Here is a 10,004-nt window from a genome sequence, read left to right on the forward strand (position 1 = left end):
ATCTGCTCTGCAGGAAGTAGTTCCCATTCATTCTTAAGAAACCAAAGGTCCTTGACTTATTAATGTATTTGTTCAAGATTCCAAATGTTTTGAACAGCTGCCTATCTGCCATTGTAGAAAGAACTGTCCTGGCAGTAGAAGAGGGGTGTGGATGGGGCCTAGTAAACAGGTATGTTCCTGCCTTCAGAAAACAGCTGGATACAGCTAATAGAGACCATCTATTCCAACCTCTTCACTTTACATATGAGGAAACTGAGACTCAGAAAGCTTAAATGACCATCCCAGGGTCACACAGCTAGTCAAATTAGAGGCCAAATTTGAATTCTTGCCCTTCCATATCCCAGGTCCACTATGCCCTGTTTCCTCCCAAACCAGTTTGCATGTAGTGATAACCAAAAGGAGTAGGTAGTGAGACCGTAAGAATACCAAGTGGACTGGTAGGATTGGTTAGCTGAACACTAGGTATAGAGGTTTTTCTCCCCTATGTTTTCATTCATTCTGGAAAGTCCATTAACTGCCTATGATTCCACTCAACATCCCTGAGACTTCCAAGGCCAAAATACCCTTTGCCAGCACTCGCCCTATATGTGTCCCCTTATTAGAATAAAAACTATCTAAGAGAATGGACTCTATTTTTTCTATTTTTATTCTCATCATTTAGCATAATGTCTAGCATATAGTAGGTACTTAATGTTTTTTAAATGTATTCATTTATTATAGTGAGTATGGAATGTTCATAAGCTTCTATGGGGGTCCAGGGTCACATCTTATGCTACTCCATAGCCAAGACAAAGCATATACTCACTTGTTCAATCAACAAGCATTAAGTACTGACTTTGTGCCAGATACTTTGTCTCTGTGAATGACAGTGATTTTTTTTTCCAGATCTAGCCTAGAGATACCTCTCTAACTTTTCCCAGCTGAGCTTACTCCTGTTCTCATACCAAAAGAGGGGAGGCCAGAGATGATCTGACACCATTGTTGTCTCCAGCATTTTCCCTTGACCAGTGTACAGAACTTTTCTGATTGTAACAGGGGAAAAGTGCTTAATACTAAACTTTGGGTACTGCCATTTAACTAACACCTGGGAACTTGTGATTATCTCCAACAAAGGAGAAATACTAAGCTGAAATATTCAATAAATGTGTGTTGAATTTGAATTTGCTGAAGAGAAGCAGAATGACGTAATTGGTAGAGAGTTAATCTTGAAGCTCAAAAGTCTTGGATTCAAGACCTGACTCTGACATATACTGGCTGTGTGACCTAGGCAAGTCACTTAACACCTCTCTGCTCTGGGCAACCTTCTCAGAGGATTATATGTTGCTTAGAAGGTGCTGACCCTTATTGGTAGAGGGACTTGTCCCACCAGAGAGTCCTCTTATACTACCAAAGTCATGGGTCCAGTTCTAGGCCCAGAAGAAAGGCATCACCACGGTCCCAGGTCCCTGAATCAGAAGCAGCTAAAAGCAAGAATGGATCACAGGGGCAGCGAGACCAAGACTGGCCTAGAGCTGGAGCTGGGGCCTTAAAAGAATCAAAGAGAAGAAGGATCATAGATTTTTTAGCTGGAAGAGAACTTAGAGATCAAACGATCCAACTTCCCCATTTGACAGAGGGGGATCCTAAAATTGAGGGAAGTAAAGTGACTTGCCTAAAGTAACACAGCTGGAGAGAGCATGTAACAATCCATGATGCACGTTAGAGCATACAGATGATATTTGAAACCATAAATCTTCACTAATTCATAGGATTTCTTATATTCCTATTTTGATAGGTGACTTAAAGGCTGAAAAATGTTTAAAATCTTAAAAAGGTGATTCCTAGTGGTAGAATTTTAATCACTGTCACAGGTATTAGGGGCCATATTTCTGAGCAAGATGCATCCATGGCACTCTTCAAACCCCATGATGTCTATGGCAAACTATTGTTTCTACTCTAAGGCCAACACTAACCGTGATCCACCACTGACTTTATTATGATGATTCTCTTGAGAACAGTGGGAAAAGATACCTTTTGGAAATCAGATGGTAAGGCAATATGGAGACATATTTACAAATTTCTTCAGTTGCTCATCTGTAAGATGGGGATTGTAATGACAATGATGGTGATGATGCTTGATGGTTATATACTTCTTTAAGATGCACTTTACCTACATCAGAAACTCAAAACAACCCCATGAGGCAGGCATCACAGATCCTTAGCTTAATTTTACAGATGAAGAAACTGAGGCTGCAAAAGATTGACTTACTTGCCCAGGGACACAGAGCTAGAAAAATGTCTTTCCTCTCAGTATCACAGGGTTGTTTTGTAGTTCAAATGAGATAATGTGCATAGAAATATGGAAGAGCTTTTTTAAAGTTATGAAAGAGTTATACAAATGTAAGGCAATATCATTCTTTCTCTTATGTCTATAGATAAGGAAACTTTCTTATTATTTTCCTTTACCCCTGAAAGATTTTTTTTCCTATTCTTGCTCATATGATTTCCCTTTACTTATGATTACTGGGGTATCTTTTTTAATTGCTTGATTTTCTTTGATGTTTTCAAAGGCACAAAATAATTTCTCACCTCCTCTGAGTGCCACTTAGCCGAAGGTAAGAATGTTACAGCTTGTGGGGGTGCCAATTAGAGCCCATTACAACCAACCTGCCCTGCTGTGACACCGAAGCACTTGATAGAACTTCTTCTTCTTGCAGATGGTTTGGTTTGGGTTTGTTTTGTTTTCCTTTCCTTTTCTTTTTTCTTCAGCACATTCATCTGGTTTGGGAGAATCATTTGTTTCTGAGTCTGGTAAAAGTAACTGATGTTGAGCAGCAGTGTCTGAGTCAACCAAGCCCTAGAATGGATTCAAGTGCTGCCTCTCTCCATAGGGATGTTCTGCTTGCCTTCAGCTACCCTTTCTCTTCTTTGTAGATGCAGACAGATGATGCTGGCCCCAACGACGACAATACTGTACAATATAACCTTTGTTATTGCAGAGACCAACATGAAGGAAATCTGGGCTGTAGCTTCCATAAAATTGACAAAATTATGAAGATAATTTCTTTTTTTCTATTCATCCCTCTTTCAGTATCCTTCCCTCTCTTTTGAGTCTTTCTTGTTTCCAGATACTGTGTCCTCATAATGTCACCCTGCCACCCAGTAGACACACTCTCCTACTCTCTCCACATCTCTTCATGTCTCCACCCCACCTAGTCTGCCTTCCTTGGTAGTGTTAAGAATATGCTGAGTAGCATACCTACAAAAAGAATTATGGTTTTCCTTGCCCAACTCAACACAGATGGGCATAAAGAAGACAGAGTGGGCAGGAAAACCCAATATTAACCAATAATTGAACTTTCATTCATGTTGTTCCCTTCTCACCTCCCATAACATTTAAGTCCTCCTTTGATTCTTCACTAGGGTGTAGAGATGACTCTAGTTCCCAAAAGTTTGCCAAGAAAGCCCAAGCACTGGCCAGGTCCTACCAAGCTGGAAAGGTTTCAAGTAGGAAACCAACCACAAATTGTGTCTGTTGGGGGAATCATTATGAAGAAACTCCTCAACCCTCCAAAACTGTTAATTTTTTTTACAATAGTTGTGAGTTATTTGTTTGGGATGTTGTTGGTTTTTTATTTGGGTTTTTGGGGGGGTTGTTTTTGTTTTTGTTTTTGTTGTGGTGGTAGGAAGAGTTAAGGCCGATCATTCATAAAAGTGTCCTAACAGAGAGAGGGCTGTAGAGATGTGATCTGTGTGTGTGGAAAACTACACACATTGATGAAAACATAAACCTTTGGAAGAATTGAAAAAATATCCCTCAAACAAACACATGTGAGAGTGTACACACATATATATGCATGCATGCATAGGCAAGCTTGCACACAGAAACACAAATACATCCCTGTAATGCTCCATTCTCTCTTCCCCTTCAATCTACAACCATCACCTTAGGTAAATATCTATTCTCTAAGAAGCCCTGACCAAGTCCAATCCCACTCTGTTCTCTCTTCAATTATTCAACACTTAATTGTTTAATTGTTAACATGTGTATTCTCATTTGCTAGTGTTTCTATATCACTGTTTTTCTCACTGTGTCCTGATGGTATAGGATGCTAGAATCCCTCCGCAGATACTGCCTAGCTGTATGACATTGATTAAGTCATTTAACCTGAGACCCCATTTCCTCATCTGTAAAGTAGGGAAAAGACCTATCTCAGAGGGCTGTAGTGAGAATCAGATGAGATAGTGTATAAAAAAGCATTTGCACACCAGAAAGTGTTATATAAACATGATTCATCATCATCATTAATATATTTGTCTCACCAAACACCAGTCCCTTAAATCCCAGGGTCTGTAGAGCTGGAAGGGGCTTGAGAGAGCACTTAATCCAAGGCCTTTGTTTTATAAATGAAGAAACTGAGGCACAATTAGGTCTATGTGTTTCCTTCTTTTGTGCCATCAAGGTATGTAACACAGTGAAATCCATGATATATGCTCCTAGGATTAATTAACAATTTGAATAACATAGAAATCAAAGACATAAATTACTATCCCAGAACTAGATGGTACTTGTGAAGTAATTGTGACCATACCTTTCCTTATGTCTGAATCTTTTCTATCAGATCCCTAACAAGTAATCTTCAAACCTTCCCAGGGGTGGAAAACTTCAGGAGACAACCCTTTTTATTTTTGGACTACATTGATTATTGGAAAATATGTCCTTTTATTGAAATAAAATCTTCCTTCCTATAATTTCTACCCACTGATCCTATTTGTCCCAAATGTAGTAATACAGAAAAAGACTACTCCTCCTTCCATGTAACAATCCTTCAAATATTTGGTGACAGAATAGCTCTTGGGACCAGTATCAGGATAGATGTTAGGCATTTGGTCATTGTTCTGTTAAATAATGTCTTTTTATCACTATTTAGGAGAGGGGAGTTGGAATCAGCAGTGTCCCCTTAGACCTGGAAACACGAGAATTTGCTTAGAATGTGTTTTTTTTAGAGTGCCTTACCCCTTCCAGGCATTATTTGGGTTAAGTCAAGACTTCCCAGAGCCACTCAGAACTAAAGGAGTTCTCTTAATATCTATCTCTCTCTTTCACAGGTTCTCCCTGGTGTGAACCAAAAGCCTGAGAACAAAAATAACACAGTCTTGGGGGAATGAAGTGACTTATGCACAGGCACTCATACACACAAATTCTCCTCTTGGTTGCTTTATTTATATTGGATTTCATAAACAGAGGATTCTGGATCACAACAACTCAAGGGCAAAATATTCATACTCTTTCTCCATTGGGGCTGTTTCGGATAGTGTTATTTTGGGTTTTTCCTTCTTTTAAAATAAAACTTTTAGTATTTTTTTCCAAAATAAAATGACATTGCTATAACTTTACAATAATATCTTTCCCACCCTCAATAGAACATTCCATCATAATAAAAAGTATAGCTAGCACAACAAACCAACATTTTTGCTAAATTAGATAATAATAATCGTCATTTGTATAGCATTTTAAGGTTTGCTAAGTATTTTATATACATTTCCTTGCTCTTACAATAAACCTGCTGTTATTATTCCCACTTTTCAGATGAGAAGCAGAAACAGAGAGGTCAAATGACTTGCCCAGGGACATACAGCTGTTATATTTGCATGTGGCAGGATTTGAGTTCAAATCTTCCTTTTTATAAATCCAGGACTTTAGCAACTGGACCACCTATTCAACTCATGTGACAACATATGCCACATTCCACACCTGTAGTATAACACCTTTTTGTTGAGAGATAGAAGGTATATTTCATTCTGGGTCCTTTTTTCCCCTCTTTCCTCATTTTACCAATCTTTATACATTTTTGGTTCTTAACCACAGTGAGTTTAGAAGAGGGAAAAATGTTATCATCTACCAGACATTTCATGAAGCTAGTATGAAAGTAACTTGTCTGATGTTAAACCACCCAACTCCATTAGACTGTGAGTTCGTTGAGAACAGGGGCTGTCTTTTTGCCTTTCTTTGTATCTCCAGTGCTTAGGCCAGTGCCTGGAATATAGTAGGTACTTAACAAATGCAGTGTTGACTGGCTGACTAATGCAAAACTGGAAGCCTACTGTTGACAACCATTAGATCCCCAAAGGGAAATAACTCCGCAGAGGGAGTTGTTGTAAACTGTGATAGAGGTGCCTTATGGGAGAACAACAGAGAGAGGAATTATGTGAACACTTCCTTTTGACCACATCCAAGTAAGACCATGGTCTCCCACTGAATCCAGGGCCATCACCAGTCGTCTTGATCTATGTCTTGCCACTGGAGTCCAATGGCTCTAAAGTAGAGTGAGGCTGATGGCTTTGCACAGCTGTGCCTCACTTAAATCCAATTCATTTACAAGTTAAGACATCACCTCCTAATGCCATCGGTCCTCTTCGAAAATGAATGATGAACAGCAATAAGTTGGGGTTATTGTAGCAGAGTGAGGAAGATTTCAGTGAACTAAAAGTTCAATATGAATCAAGAAGATGATGGAGCAGGCCACAACTTGAATGCTACCCTAGGCTGTATTATGAGAGACACGGAGTCTGGGACCAAGGTAGTGATCTTGCTGCATTTCGCTCTGGCCAGAGCACATGTGGAATATTGCATTCAGTTCTGGTCACCATATTTGAGGTAGGAAATTGATAAGCTGGAGAGCATCCAGAGGTAGAAGGGGACCTTAAGATCTTGGAGAGGTTCGACTGAAAGAATTGGGTTTGTTTAGCTCAGAAAAGAGAAGACTCAGGGATGGGGATATAATAGATACTTTAGCCAGTCTGTAAAAGACTATCCATCTACCCAGCAAATTGTCAAAAATGATAAAGGACAGATAATGGTTAGAGGGGCTGTGGCAGATCAGGCATATTAGTACATTGTTGGTGGAATTCTCCATTGGCCCAACCGTCACGGAAAGTAATTTGGAGTTGTGTTGAGAAAATGACAAAAAATGTGCATGCCCTTTGAACTCAGAGGTCCTGCTACTTGGGCATATACCTCAAGGAGCTCAAAGATAGAAGGAAAGGTCACAAATATGCCAGAGTGTGATTTGAATGAAAACTTCTTTTGAAAAAGGACATATTTAGAAATGAAGGTGATCTAAAACGAGATATTAGAGGAGAAAAATTTTTAAAAAACACTCTTCTATGGGAGAGGCAGTTGGACCTCTGTTTGGAAGAAGAGTGTAAGCTCTTTAAACACAGGGTCTGTCCCACTTTTGTGTTTGTAACCACTGTAACTGCAGTGCTTGGTACATGGAACCCATTCAAGGCAGGCTTTTTAATGGGCTTCATCAGATGCTACTAAGAGCAAGCAAAGAGTGAAAGCTGCAGGGAGTCAGTTTTTGGCTTGTTATAATAAAAAAAAATCTCCTTCCTTGCAACTCTGTTGTTATTAAGTCGTTTCAGTTGTGTCAATCTTCATGGCCCCGTCTGAGGTTTTCTTGGCGAAGATGCTGCAGTGGCTTGCCATTTCCTTCTCCAGATCATTTTACAGATAAGGAAACTGAGAAAAACAAGGTTAAGTGAATTGACCATGCTCATATAGCTAATATGTGTCTGAAGTCAAATTTGAACTCGTGAACATGAGTCTTCCGGATTCCAAGCCCTGTGCTCTATCCACTGCTGCCCACTAGGACCACCTAAAAGTTGAATGGGCTATTTTGGGAGATAGTGGCTTCCCCAGCACTAGAGATATTTGAACAAAGACTAGGTAAGTCCTTGTCAAATAGTCAGGGTTGGGGGGAAGGAGGGAGGGGAGGAAGAGGAGGTCTTTGTTTAACTGTGATTTGCACCAGCTGGGTTCTGAGGTCTCTTCTGACCCTGACATTCTGCAATTGTGAGATTCAGAGGCTTTTAAATGGTTGTTTTTCTGGTGCTTGGCAGTCCAGCCATACCAGACTATTTGCTGTTCCTTACACGTGATGCACCATCTACCACCTCTGTCTTTGCACTTTTTGTCCCTCATACCTGAAGTGTTCTCTTCTCCCCTCTGCCACCCCCACCCCTCACTTCTGCCTCTTAGAATCTCTGGCTTCCCTCAAGATTCAGCTCATAGGACACTTTTTGCAGGGATCTTCCATGCTTTCCCCCAAGCTGCTACTGCGCTCTCTTCTACAATTACCTTCCACCTACTCTAGAAGTATCTTGTATGTGCCTATTTATCTCTATGATATCTTCCCCCATTAGAATGCAAGTGCCTTGAGGACAGAATTGCTTTTTCTTTTTCATTGCATCCTTAGTGCTTAGCCTGTAGAAAATGCTTATTACCTGCTTACTGCTTGCTCATGTAAGTCTTGAGTTCCTTCTCTATTCATTTGTTCATGTAGAATGAAGGTTCTTAACCATTTTTGTGTCATGGCCTCTCTATGCAGCCTAATGAAGCCTATGGAGCCCTTCCCAGAATATTTTGAAATGCATGAAATGAAATACATAGCATTACAAAGAAGCCAACTATATTGAAATTATTAATTTTTTGAAAATTTTCCTTTAAAGTTCAGAAATCCCAGGTTAAAAATCTCTGATTTAGGTAGTCACTCCAAGAAGAAGAAGAAAAAAATTCATCTGGCATTTAAAATAGAATAGAAAAATAAAACTTTAAATAGAATGAGACTATTCCAACCATCATCCTTAAGTTTACCCGAAGCAGAGAGTTGCTATAACTACAACAGCAGCTTGAAACCTTTAGCAATGAAAGAATTTGGGGCCTTACTTATAAATGGACTTTTGTTCATCAAAACCTAACTTCACTCTAAGCAGATTCCATTGTACAAAAAATAAAAATGCTTTCTTCCAAAAACAGAAATCCTCAACAACCCCAGACAAACATTTCTTTTCTGTTGCTTAACTTTCAAAAAAAAAGAATTTAAAGTCCTTTTTCACTTGTTTTTGGCCTTCAGAGAAAAAAAAAATGGAACTCCCTTGCTCTGATTGCAATCTAAAGCTGCTTTTTCTCAGGGGCACTGATGGTTAGTGACACGCACAACAACAGCCAAGATTTTCTGTAACCTTTCAGAAAGCCTGTGGGAGAAGGTTTCAAATACACCAACGTTACGGCTGCCAAGGACTGTTTCTTCAGATGAGAGGTTGTTTCACTTGGGGGCCTCCTTTTTAAGGTGATTTTAAAGGCTTTCACTCTAAGGACCATGGGGTTCACTCTTGAGTTTCAATCAATGAAAAAAAAATACAGTCATTTTTTTTTCAAAGTTTATTTCTATCTGTGCCCTGGCCCCTACTTTCCATACTTCTTTTAAAGTTGCCTTTTGGGGCAGGGACAATGGTGCTATAGTAGGCCTGGCTTTGAACATTCAGCCTTCAGGCCGTACAATAGTAGAATTTGTAATCCCCTGGTTAACCTTTCAATTTGAAAAAACAAATTGGAAAGTTCAGAGCCACACAAAGGAGTCGGCCTCATTTTACTTGCTTCCTATCATCTCTGAGGTACCCTTCCACCAAGCCATAGCAATCAGTCAATGAGTAAATGCTCTTTGGAGACCTACTACATGTAACTGACTGGTCCTGAAGGAACAAAATAGAAGGTAGACTAGAATGGACCAGAATTTGGGAAAACCGAATTCTAGGCACAACTTTGCCAGTAACTAGCTGCATGACCTTGGGCAAGTCAGGCATTTGTTGATTCATCATTTATTAAGCACTTATCCTCTATGGCCTTTAGTTTTTTCATTTGTAAAATGAAAGAATTGGACTAGATAATTTCTCAGCTTCTTCACTGTCTATCAAAGACAAAATAAGGCCCCTACTCTCACAGACATTACAAATTAATTGAGTAGCATACAGTGCAATCAATATAACATTTATCATTCAACAATTATTTATTGGACACTTACTATAAGCCCCATTCTCCCTTAAGTTTCTCCCAGGGCCTCCAATTTGGGTAGGGACCCAGACTCGCTATCCTTTATTCCTCTCCTAACTCGGCTTCTGACTCTCCAGACCATCCCCTCCTCCCCTCTCTCCCCACCCTGCTTTTCAGTTCCCTTTTCTGC

This window comes from Trichosurus vulpecula, chromosome 1 (assembly GCF_011100635.1).
Source record: "Trichosurus vulpecula isolate mTriVul1 chromosome 1, mTriVul1.pri, whole genome shotgun sequence".
Taxonomy (NCBI): Eukaryota; Metazoa; Chordata; class Mammalia; order Diprotodontia; family Phalangeridae; genus Trichosurus; species Trichosurus vulpecula.